Raw genomic sequence first — 12,639 nt, 5'->3', positions numbered from 1 at the left:
GTGTTTTACAACTTATGCACGACAACTCATGGTCATTGTTGTAAAAAAAAAAAAAAAAAAAGCACACAGCAGTTAGGGAGGATGAACAGACTCCATAGCAACCACATAAGATGAGACTGACGCACAGTTTAGTTAAATTAGGTGGCTAAATGTTTTCTCTCTCTCTCTCTCTCTCTCTCTCTCTCTCTCTCTCTCTCTCTCTCTCTCTCTCTCAAACTTTTGCACGTATTACCATCTTGTAGTGAACGCACTCTGACGCTCCAGACGCTTTCACACGCTTGAGGGTGCGTCAACTGTTCTTCAGTTTTTCTTTTTACCATTAACGATGAGATTCGTTAAGTGTGTTGAGTCCGCTTTTTCATTGGATTTACTATTGATATGGATATTTTTTACGATATCAACGATCAAAGGTATGTTATAAATATTTCATAAATATTTTATTATATGATCAGTGCCAATAAAACCAATGCTGGGTGTTCATAGACAAAAATAGGACTTTGTAGTGTTTTTAGGTCACTCTTGCATGCGGACTATATAATGTTTTAATATTTCGCTGTAGTATCAGAATCAGAATGAGCTTTATTGGCAAGTGTTTATTGCCAAAACATTTTTTATTATTATTATTATTATTATTATTATTATTATTTTTATAGGAGAAACAAGCAATACAACAATATTACATTACAGTAAGACACAGAATATAAAACTAGGTAAAACTATAAATAGACACAAATAATAGGACACATAACATAATGGCATATGTATGTAGCTACATGTGCAAGTGGTAATGTATGTGCAAGGTAGGGGTATGTACAGTTATGGAATTAAATATGTGAATTTACATATGTACATGAGATATGCACTTACATTATTGCACTATGGGGGAGTCCTGTGGCAGTTTAATTGCTCATGAGGAAAATGAACTGAGGGTAAAAACTGTTCTTGTGCCTGGATGTCCTGTCACTCAGTGCTCTGTAGCACCGGCCAGAGGGCAACAGTTCAAAGAGGGAGTAAATGTTGTATAGCATGTTCATGCAGGTCTAATTATTTTGTTTAAAGAGCTGTCATTTAAACAAATGAACATGCATTCATTAGGCTACACTGAAGATTGCTTCATAAATTGGTAAAACTTTACAGTAAGGGTCTGTTTGTTGCATTGCATTAGGTATCATGGAAATAATGAACAAAAGAGTAGGATATATCTTAAGAGTATTTATTAATCTATTTTATAATGGTGAGCATAAATATACAATTGTCCATTGTTAGTTCATGCTAGTTCACAATACAATAACCAATGTTAACATACACAGCTTTTATATGTTGAAATAAACAAAAGGATTGCTCGTTGAAAATCCATGTTAATTAATGTAGTTAACTAATGTTAACAAATACATCTCGTAACGTTTACCTATTAAGTTAGTGAATAAGCTCATGAATATCAAATGCATTGTAGTGCATAATTTATGTTTTTTATAAGATGTTGATCAAGTAACCTACTTACAGAATATATATATATATATATATATATATTATTATTTTTTTTTTCTTGTTTTGAAAGTGTAGACAGATAATGTGGAATATGAAAGTGCAAGATGTTGCCTTTTTCCTGTAGTTGGCTTCAGATGGTATAATATCTTACAGCAGGGCTCTTCAACTACTTTCTTGCGGGGGCCAGATTGTCCTGATGAAAACTTGGCGGGGGCCAAATGTTTTTGCCGTATTTATCTTAGCTAACACTTTCATCGTAAGTAACATGTTACTTAAAAACACCCTTAATACTGTGCATTTATTTATATTAAAATAGTCACAGGGTATACCGTCTATTGAATTATAATTTTTTAAGGTCTGGCCATAAATTCCTTCATAAGATCTGGCTGAAGTACAAACATGACTTGTACTCTTAAATAACAAATAATTTTTGATCAAGTTTACTTTGAAAAAACAAAACATAATTATTAAAACTGATGAGAAACTTTTAGACCTGCTAAAGCCCTCTCACAATATCAACCCACAAATGAAAACAATGGTCATATAAATATGTCATGTTTACTTAAGAATGCATTTAAATGTAATTTTCATTTTGGAAAAAGAGATAAAATGTCTATTCTTCCATTTTCTCTATAAAGTATCATCCTGTTCAGTGAGGAAAAAATGAGTCCTGCAAATACTGTGAATTTGCACATGGAGCCAGATTTTTGTGTAGGTAATCACTGGCAAAAGAAGAACAAACTGAGTTAATGCTGTTCGTGATTGAGAGGGCTGACTCACAGCTGTATAGAACCAAATATAATCAGGATATTTGTAGGTTCAGTTTTACGTTGTCACTTTTTTACAAGCCCTACAGACCCTGAAGAATAGTGAATAAAACATTTCAGCACCTTTTCTTTGAACATTCTGTTTTCATAATCGATTGCTTTTGTTGCCTAATGTGCATATGTGCTGACAACATTTCTGTCACAACTGCGGTGATCATTTTTTACATCTGTAGATTTGACCGCACTCCACACAATTAAGTGGAATAATAAGGTTCAAAACAGTGTTACTATGAATGCAAACTTTAATACAGTGAAAAAGACACTCTGTTAGCATAACATAAATATATATAAATAAATAAAAAATTTCCAACATACTTCTGAATGTTCATGTATTAACTTCATTTAATATTACTATTATTTTGAATGGCCATGGAAAATAAAGCAATGTGATAACAATTTTACCTGGTCGCAAAAAGTAGTCTGATGAACCTGATGAACTTTCACCTTTTGCTGACCCTTTATGCTTCCCAGAGCTAATGTGTGCTTCTAAATCACTTGCACCTTTATTACCAACTGACACATACGTACCAGCTTTACATGTCATCCATTCTGCTTCCCACGGATCTCGATCTGGACGAAAGTATGGGAATTTTTTGTGCAAATCTTCTGTAAATTTGCACTTTCGTTTGAGCAGTGTATCCACTCAGCTGTCATTTGCTGCTACTGTCAAGAATCTGTTTGATGCCGAACACAACAGCGCTTCGCGCATTCGCGGAGAGATTGACAGGCAGGAATTTGGCCAATAGTTGCTGCAAGCCTCTTATAATCGACCAATTGATGTGCGAGAAGGCGGGACTTACAAAGAGGGGTTAAAGCAATGAAAATATGCGCGCACACACAGTGAAGTATTAGACCAGTTGCACATCATAATGCAACTAAAGCTGAATCCTGGACATATTCGCAAATATAGAAATCCCGGCCAGACGCTTTTTTAAGGTCCGAAAAAGAGGACATGTCCGGGAAAAAGAGGACGCATGGTCACCCTACATTTATGCGCCCTTGAAGGGCACTTCGGGAAGGGGACACCACTCGAAAGGTTGTTCCAAACAAAAGTATGAAAGTTAATTATTTAACAAAGGGCCCTTTCACAAGACTTTTAGTGAAGGCTACATTTAAACTGTGGTGCCATGCTCCTTTTGCACAGAGAGCGGACTGGTATTACAGATGGCGAGACAATTTGATCAAAAATCAGTCGGAGGGCCAGACAAAGATGACTGGGCGGGCCAGATTGGCCCACGGGATGCTAGTTGACTAGCCCTGTCTTACAGAATACGTGGACTCTGTCTCCATTGAACACATTTCAAGACATGTTCTGAACAGACAGTTACAACTGAGGATTCAGACTGATCTCAGGAGGATTACAGATGCCACAAAAAAAAAAAAAAAAAAAAACATCACCCTGACTATAGTCCAATTTGTCATGACATTCTCAAATTCATACTTTAAGGTTCACCTTCACTTGTAAGATTCGTAGCAAGTCTTAAATCTTAACGAACTGCGTAAGATAAAGGTATAAAGATCAGATAATGATTTGATGGCTCTATTATGGTGTGATGAAACTCTCTTTTTTATTTTTTGGTTGCTTTCTAATGGGTGTGGTATCACTGTCAAGAAGCAGATTTGCATTGCAGATTTGAACTAATTTGTACTCTTCGCTTATAATATGAACATTCTAGCCTTATGTTCTTGTCTTTGATGCAGGTGCCACCACATACAGAGGAGTTAGATCGTTTATTATGTAACAGTATTGTCAGCACATTTGTTTTCTTAAGGCATTTCATGATCTGTACCAAAACAAAGTCTTTAATCACTTCATAGGGCAACCTATAATTGTTGCAACTGGCTTATCACTGTGTTGTTGTTGTTGTTGTTTTTAAACTAAAGCCATAAAAACTATAGCAATTTCCCAGTTATGGTTCTGTATTTACTTCTGTACTCATCTTTATTGATGTATCTATTCTTATAAACACATCAAAGGTCTTGGGTGAAATTTTAAGCAAATTAAGCAATAAGGCACAAGAGGCAGTTCTATATTGTGAATATAGTCACCGCTGAAGGCCACTGTTAGGCATGATGCGAAGCGGCAGTATTCGCAATATGGCACAGCCTCAAGTGCCTTATAAAATGATTACAATATAATAAAATGTTGGCAGATGCTATTTGCACCTTGGTGCAAATAATGGTACTATATGCTATTTACACCCCAGTGCAAATAGTGGCAGATATTATTTGCACCCCAACCCCGGTGAAAATATTGGTAGATACTAAATGCATCCTGGTGTACATAGTGTCAGATGCTATTTGCACCCTGGTGCAAATAATGAGATATGCTATTTATAACCAGTACAAATAGTGGCAAATGTTATTTGCACCCCAACCCTGGTGCAAATAATAGTAGATGCTAATTACACCCTGGTGTACATAATGTCAGATGCTATTTGCACCCTGGTGCAAATAATGAGATATGCTATTTACAACCAGTACAAATAGTGGAAAATGTTATTTGCACCCCAACCCTGGTGCAAATAATGGTAGATACTAATTGCACCCTGGTGCAAATAGTTTCAGAAACTATTTGCACCCAAATATGCAGTATGGACATCACTGCAGTGTGTTTATTGTGTTTATTTAGAGTCCCACAGACAAACAACATTAACCCCCTACCCCTAAACCTAACCTTATCCGTACCTTATTAAAAATAGCCTTGGTTTTATAACAGTAACCATGGTTTCACGCGGGAACGAGTGTGATCGACAGATCCCGCCTCCGGAACAAACCCTTCTCTGCACTCCCCGACATTCACCGTGACCAAAACAATGCGATGAAATCAACATTTATATTCATTTTTATCTATTATTTTATGTAGTATTAAAGGAAATATTAAGAGTGGAAACAGGAAATCGGATGGGAAAAAGAGCGGGACAAAACACGGATTTGAACCACAGTCGCTAGGACAACAGTACATGCCACTGTAGCCTCCACATGCGCTACGTCTCCGCGGTAACGTGCTCAACAAACCACGTGATAAGATGCGCGGATTGACGGTCTCAGAAGCTGCTAGTTTAGGACTTGTGAGGAGTCTGTTTCTCAAACTAGAGACTGTGAGTTACTTGTCTTTTTGTTGTGCATCTGGCTGTCCACTTCACTCTCTATCCTGGTTAGAGATTCTTTTTTCAAAACAGTAATGCATGGAATAGACTTCATCTCTCTAAAACAATATACTTTAGGAGAAAATAGAATTTCAGGAGAATTGTGTTTCTTTTTGCCTATTTTTATAACCAAAATTTGACATGTAAAGCAACTTGTAAGAACTCAATACCTCAGCAAATGGGGGGAAACCCACTGTATTGTGATTTCCGCATGGTAGCGCAACAATTTTCAATTGTTCTCATAATAAGAAAATTTTCTTGAGTACCAAATTAGCACTTTAGAATGCTCTTGTAAGGAATAGGTGACACAGTATAGTGTGATGTTTGCCATCACAGGTAAAGAAAAAATTGAATAAATACCATTTAAAACAATTATGTCAAACCGTAATAATTTGCAATTAATGATTTTGGCAGTATTTTTGATCAATTTAATGCATCCTTGGTGAAAGGAAGCATCAATTTCTTTCAAGAACAAAAATGTCTTTGTGTTCTAAAAATGGAAGCGTATATCCTATATATAATATAATTTTCATAAAGTAACTTGTAATGTAATTACTTGTTTTTCAGCAAACTACTTATTTAATCTTACTTGAGTCAAAATATTTCTCAGTACTTCTACTTGTACTCAAGTGAATTATTTCTTCAGTAGCAGTACTTTTACTTAAGTAAAAAAAAAAAAAATCAGTGCTCTTTCCACCACTGCACCAGACTATTGGGGTGAAAATAGTTGCCCTGTGTGGCAGATGCTATTTATACCGGGGTGCAAATAGATACTCCGTTTAAAATTTAGGACACAAATGTTCATTAAAATGTGTTTTTTTACATATATATTTTTTACTAAAATAATTTAATGCCATCCTTCCACTAGAAGATATAGTCCCTGACAGTCACAATTCACTTTCAATGTATGGACAAAAAAAAAGATGCAATGAAAATTAATTATGATTGAGGCTGTTATTGTGCTTAACATCTTCTTTTGTGTTCCACGGAACAAAGAACGTCATATGGGTTTGAAACAACACTAGAGTGAGTGAATTATCCCTTTAACATGAAAGTGGATTTAAAAGATATTCACAAACAAGCATTAGTAAGTGTTTGAAGTGATTTCTCAAGTATGCTCTTGTCTGTTGTCCAGGGCTGGACAGCAGGCCTACAGAGGACTGTCTGCTGGGCCATTTTCCATGTGGCAATGTGAGCATATGTCTGCCACAGGTTCTCCACTGCAACGGCCAGAAAGACTGCCCCAACGGAGCTGATGAGGACAACTGTGGTCAGAGCCATTCCACATACACAGACACTCTCAAACAAATACAAAGAGCTCTTTACATATCTTATTATTAGTGAGGGATAATGAACAGTCAGATATCGGGGTAAATGGAAATTAAATATGTATTTGATTATTTTATTATCACCCTGTACACTTAACTGACAGTGTGTGTGTTTGTGTGTGCATGTGTGCATGCATGTGTGTGTGCGTGAAACTTTTCTATCTCATCGACTGTCCAACCCTCTAAAGGAGATAACAGTGGCTGGGCCGGCCTCTTTGACCAGGCATTTAAAAGGGTTTATCCAAAAGAGCTTGCTACAGACTGCCGTAAAAATACACCTAATGCAATAATTACCTCTTGACAGACAGTTTATGCTCTCAAAAACACAATTCTAGATGGCTTCAAGTTGTCAAAACATTTATTAGCGCTTTTAAAGATTGTGCACTAGAAAAGTACTAGTACAATTACAGACTGTGATGGAGGCCTAAACTGTCTCTAATGCAAACTTTTTGATGTGACAACCAGTAATACAGTGGAATGCAGCAGTCAGCTTCCGGAAGTAACAGTCCAATACTTTTATCCACAGAGGAATTGATTTTTACAATAACTTGTAAACCTTTAAAAAGAGACCTACCATGAGCTCCGAGGTTGTTAATCAATGGTATGTGCTTCTGTTGAAGCCATCAGTCACAAATTATTTAAACTTAAATTTTTTAATCGTGTTTAATAGCTAATACCTGGTGGAAAACTACAATACCCATGAATCCTTAATAGAAAGATCCACCAGTTAGAGTCTGACTGCTCACTTCCATGATGCACTACGAATGACGCAATCAAGTTGGTTTTCTACATGGTCAAACTGCGTATACATTTGTATATATATACATGAATATTTTGCATTAAAATTAAATTATATTGTTTCTATACTTTCTATACTATAGTTTCAATGCTAAATAGTTTTCTATAATTAAAAAGTTTTATATTTTTCCACTGTTTTTTATTTGAAAGTACACAGTCTTGTACCTTGTATTTTTGTCCGATTTTTTAAATTTTTTTTAGCTTCAAATCAAAGTTTATAATGTTGTGATTCTCCTCGGAGCTGGTTGGTTTGGTTCATGGCTTAGAACTCTTATTTGAAGAATTTTATGAAATCCAAAATGAATGGGAAAAACATTTCCGGAACCAAGGCGGCATGAAACGTGGGTGGGCACTATTGCACTCTATTAGACCACCAGTAATTAGTATACCTTATGTATTTTATTTTATTTTATTTTTAATACAGTGGTTATCAGCTGTTCTGAAATTATTGCAAAAAGCAGGAAACAAAACAAGGCTAAAGTCAAGTCATTTTTATTTGTATAGCGCTTTTCACAACACACATCTTTTCAAAGCAGCTTTACAGGAAATTACAGGTGCATCTCAATAAATTAGAATGTCGTGGAAAAGTTCATTTATTTCAGTAATTCAACTCAAATTGTGAAACTCGTGTATTAAATAAATTCAATGCACACAGACTGAAGTAGTTTAAGTCTTTGGTTCTTTTAATTGTGATGATTTTGGCTCACATTTAACAAAAACCCACCAATTCACTATCTCAAAAAATTAGAATATATCATAAGACCAATAAAAAAAACATTTTTAGTGAATTGTTGGCCTTCTGGAAAGTATGTTCATTTACTGTATATGTACTCAATACTTGGTAGGGGCTCATTTTGCTTTAATTACTGCCTCAATTCGGCGTGGCATGGAGGTGATCAGTTTGTGGCACTGCTGAGGTGGTATGGAAGCCCAGGTTTCTTTGACAGTGGCCTTCAGCTCATCTGCATTTTTTGGTCTCTTGTTTCTCATTTTCCTCTTGATAATACCCCATAGATTCTCTATGGGATTCAGGTCTGGTGAGTTTGCTGGCCAGTCAAGCACACCAACACCATGGTCATTTAACCAACTTTTGGTGCTTTTGGCAGTGTGGGCAGGTGCCAAATCCTGCTGGAAAATGAAATCAGCATCTTTAAAAAGCTGGTCAGCAGAAGGAAGCATGAAGTGCTCACATTTCTTGGTAAACGGGTGCAGTGACTTTGGTTTTCAAAAAACACAATGGACCAACACCAGCAGATGACATTGCACCCCAGATCATCACAGACTGTGGAAACTTAACACTTGACTTCAAGCAACTTGGGCTATGAGCTTCTCCACCCTTCCTCCAGACTCTAGGACCTTGGTTTCCAAATGAAATACAAAACTTGTTCTCATCTGAAAAGAGGACTTTGGAACACTGGGCAACAGTCCAGTTCTTCTTCTCCTTAGCCCAGGTAAGACACCTCTGACGTTGTCTGTGGTTCAGGAGTGGCTTAACAAGAGGAATATGACAACTGTAGCCAAATTCCTTGACACGTCTGTGTGTGGTGGCTCTTGATGCCTTGACCCCAGCCTCAGTCCATTCCTTGTGAAGTTCACCCAAATTCTTGAATCGATTTTGCTTGATAATTCTCATAAGGCTGTGGTTCTCTCGGTTGATTGTGCATCTTTTTCTTCCACACTTTTTCCTTCCACTCAACTTTCTGTTAACATGCTTGGATACAGCACTCTGTGAACAGCCAGCTTCTTTGGCAATGAATGTTTGTGGCTTACCCTCCTTGTGAAGGGTGTCAATGATTGTCTTCTGGACAACTGTCAGATCAGCAGTCTTCCCCATGATTGTGTAGCCTAGTGAACCAAACTGAGAGACCATTTTGAAGGCTCAGGAAACCTTTGCAGGTGTTTTGAGTTGATTAGCTGATTGGCATGTCACCATATTCTAATTTTTTGAGATAGTGAATTGGTGGGTTTTTGTTAAATGTGAGCCAAAATCATCACAATTAAAAGAACCAAAGACTTAAACTACTTCAGTCTGTGTGCACTGAATTTATTTAATACACGAGTTTCACAATTTGAGTTGAATTACTGAAATAAATGAACTTTTCCACGACATTCTAATTTATTGAGATGCACCTGTATGTCTTAACAAAAAAATGAAACTGTAATATCTATAAAGTCTTAGAGTGATCATTGTGTAGTTTGATTAAATATGATTGTAAATTGTGTATAAAAATTAAATGATTAAATAATAATTGTATTTAGAACCCCAGTGAGATAGCCGAAGGCAACTGTGGCAAGGAACACAAAACTCCATAAGATGTTGGTTAATGGAGAAAAATAACCTTGGGAGAAACCAAGCTCACTGTAGGGGCCAGTTCCCCTCTGGCTAACAACATGAATATAATGCCAATATTAGTTATTTGTGTGCAGTGCAAGTCATGGTTTAAAATTTGTAAATTAAGTAAGCATTAAAGTCCAGTGTTTAAAAAAATATATTTTTATGAACTTTAAGATTAATGACTAATGTCTTTGAAGTCCATCCTGGATTAACTGTAGAAGTTTACATAGATGCATTGTCCTTTGTTAGTTGGCTGATGAAGGCTTTTGTTGGCAATTAAATGATAGTCTATGTATTCCATTTTAAGAGTGTAGTCCATCAATAGACAAAGGTGATGCAGGCAGAGATCAGTGAGGTGCATCGCAGTTCAACCTGCAGGCTTCGGTGAGGTTCTGTGGGGTCCATCCTAAGTCCAAGTTTCAGGCAGTGGCATATGAAGTATCCGATGTCTTACAGTTGGAGCTGGCATCAGTTCATCCTCTGAAGTCAAAAGACTGAAGTGATGTCTGGCTAGCACTGGCAGTAATTTGTCGTCATCACTCAGCGACACGTAGCAGTGGAGTCTGACACAAAGCAGAAGCGGAGCTGGATCTGGCCGGCGCTGGTAACCTCGGGATATGAATCCCGAAGTTGAGACATGGAAACAAATAGACTAATATTAGCGTAGATGCCATTCAATTTTATGCAGAATTATAGATCATGATAGATGTTTCTGGTTCCGGCAGACCTAACTAATGCAGCCTAATTGTGAGTTGATGGATAAAATAGGTGTATGCCTGTATAAATAGATGAGTCTTTAGTCTAGACTTAAACTGAGTGTGTGTGTCTGCATCCCGAACAGTGTTAGGAAAAGGATCTACCTTCTTTTGTGGATTTTGATATTCTTGGAATTACTAACAAGCCAGAATTTTGTGATCGTAATGAACTTGAAGGAATATAGCGTGTCAGAAGGTCACTTAAGTACTGTGGAGCTAGAGCATTCAAAGCTTTGTATGTAGTTAACAGAATTTTAAAATTAATACAAAATTTAACATGTAGCCAATGTAACGACAATAAAATTGGGCTAATATGATCATATATCTTGGTTCTAGTCAGCACTCTGACTGCTGCATTTTGAACCAATTGAAGTTTATTTATTGAACTCTCTGGACATCCTCCCAGTAATGCATTACAATAATCTAATCTTGAGGTTATGAACGCATGAATTAGTTTTTCGGCATCAGCAACAGAGAGCATGAGTTGTAACTTAGCAATATTTCTGAGGTGGAAGAATGCAGTTCTACAAATATTGGTAATTTGATTTTCAAAGAACAGATTGATATATCAAATATAAAGTTCTTCACTGTAGAAGACGACTTAACAGTACATCCATTGAGACTAAAATTATATTTTAACGGCTTTTGCAATTAAAAAAATTTAACTAAACATACAATCAGTAAAAATTAGAAAAGCAAAATACATAGGCTCATCAGTTTTTAAAACGGAGAAAACAGTTCCCATAACTCATCCATTTTTCCTTTTGATAGCTGGCCTAATTCTGCAGATACCAAAACAAACTAGTTGAGTGACATGCTCTCATCCTCAAAAAACATAAAAAAAAAAAAATTATGTAAAGTAAAAGACAATATGACTCAGACTGCAATAAATATGGGTAACTTGCATTTTGCACTGCGCCAGTTGAGGTCAAATGTAAAATCTGGTTCCTTAAGTGAAACAAAACAAACAAAAAAATATGCATGTGTGTGTGTGTGTGTGTGTGTGTGTGTGTGCATGTGTGTGTCCCTCTTTCCTGTGCTGTCTTGTAGATGTGGAGCAGTACCCAGATCGCTGCAAGTGCATTAACACTGAGGTCCACTGTGTGCATGTCAGCTTGAATTCCACTCCGCAGGTGTCAGCCAGTGTAACCTCCCTGTACGCAGCCTTCATTGCAAATTTGTGATACCTTGTAGATATGCATCAACATGTGAATGAGAACTGTAATTAATTATGACTTATAGTACTTGGTAGTCTAATGGCTGATGACATGGTCTTAAAATATTTTTATAATAAAAAATATACACTTAGTGACCTCTTTATTAGGGACACCTGTACACCTACTTATTCATGCAATTATCTAATCAGCCAATCATGTGGCAGCAGTGCAATGCATAAAATCATGCAGATACCAGTCAGGAGCTTCAGTTAATGTTTACATCAACCATCAGAATGGGGAACATTTTTTATCTCAGTGATTTAGACCGTGGCATGATTGTTGGTGCTAGACAGGCTTTAAATATTTCTGTAACTGCTGATCTCCTCGGATTTTCAAGCATAACAGTCTCTAGAGTTTACTCAGAGTGGTGCCAAAAACAAAAAACATCCAGTGAGCGACAGTTCTGCAGATGGAAACGCCTTGTTGATGAGAGAGGTCAACGGAGAATGGCCAGATTGGTTCGAGCTGACAGAAAGGCTACGGTAACTCAGATAATCATTCTGTACAAATGTAGTGTGCAGAAAAGCATCTCATCATGTTGAACCTTGAGGCAGATGGGCTACAACAGTAGGAGACCTTGTCGGCTTCCACTTTTGTCAGCCAAGAACAGAAAGCTGAGGCTGCAGAGGGCACAGGCTCAACAAAACTGGACAGTTGAAGACTGGAAAAACGTAGAGTGGTCTGATGAATCTCGATTTCTGCTGAGGCACACAGAAGGTAGCGCCAACTACATGAATCCATG

Source organism: Myxocyprinus asiaticus, chromosome 39, assembly GCF_019703515.2.
Source record: "Myxocyprinus asiaticus isolate MX2 ecotype Aquarium Trade chromosome 39, UBuf_Myxa_2, whole genome shotgun sequence".
NCBI lineage: Eukaryota > Metazoa > Chordata > Actinopteri > Cypriniformes > Catostomidae > Myxocyprinus > Myxocyprinus asiaticus.
This window is presented reverse-complemented; position numbering follows the sequence as displayed.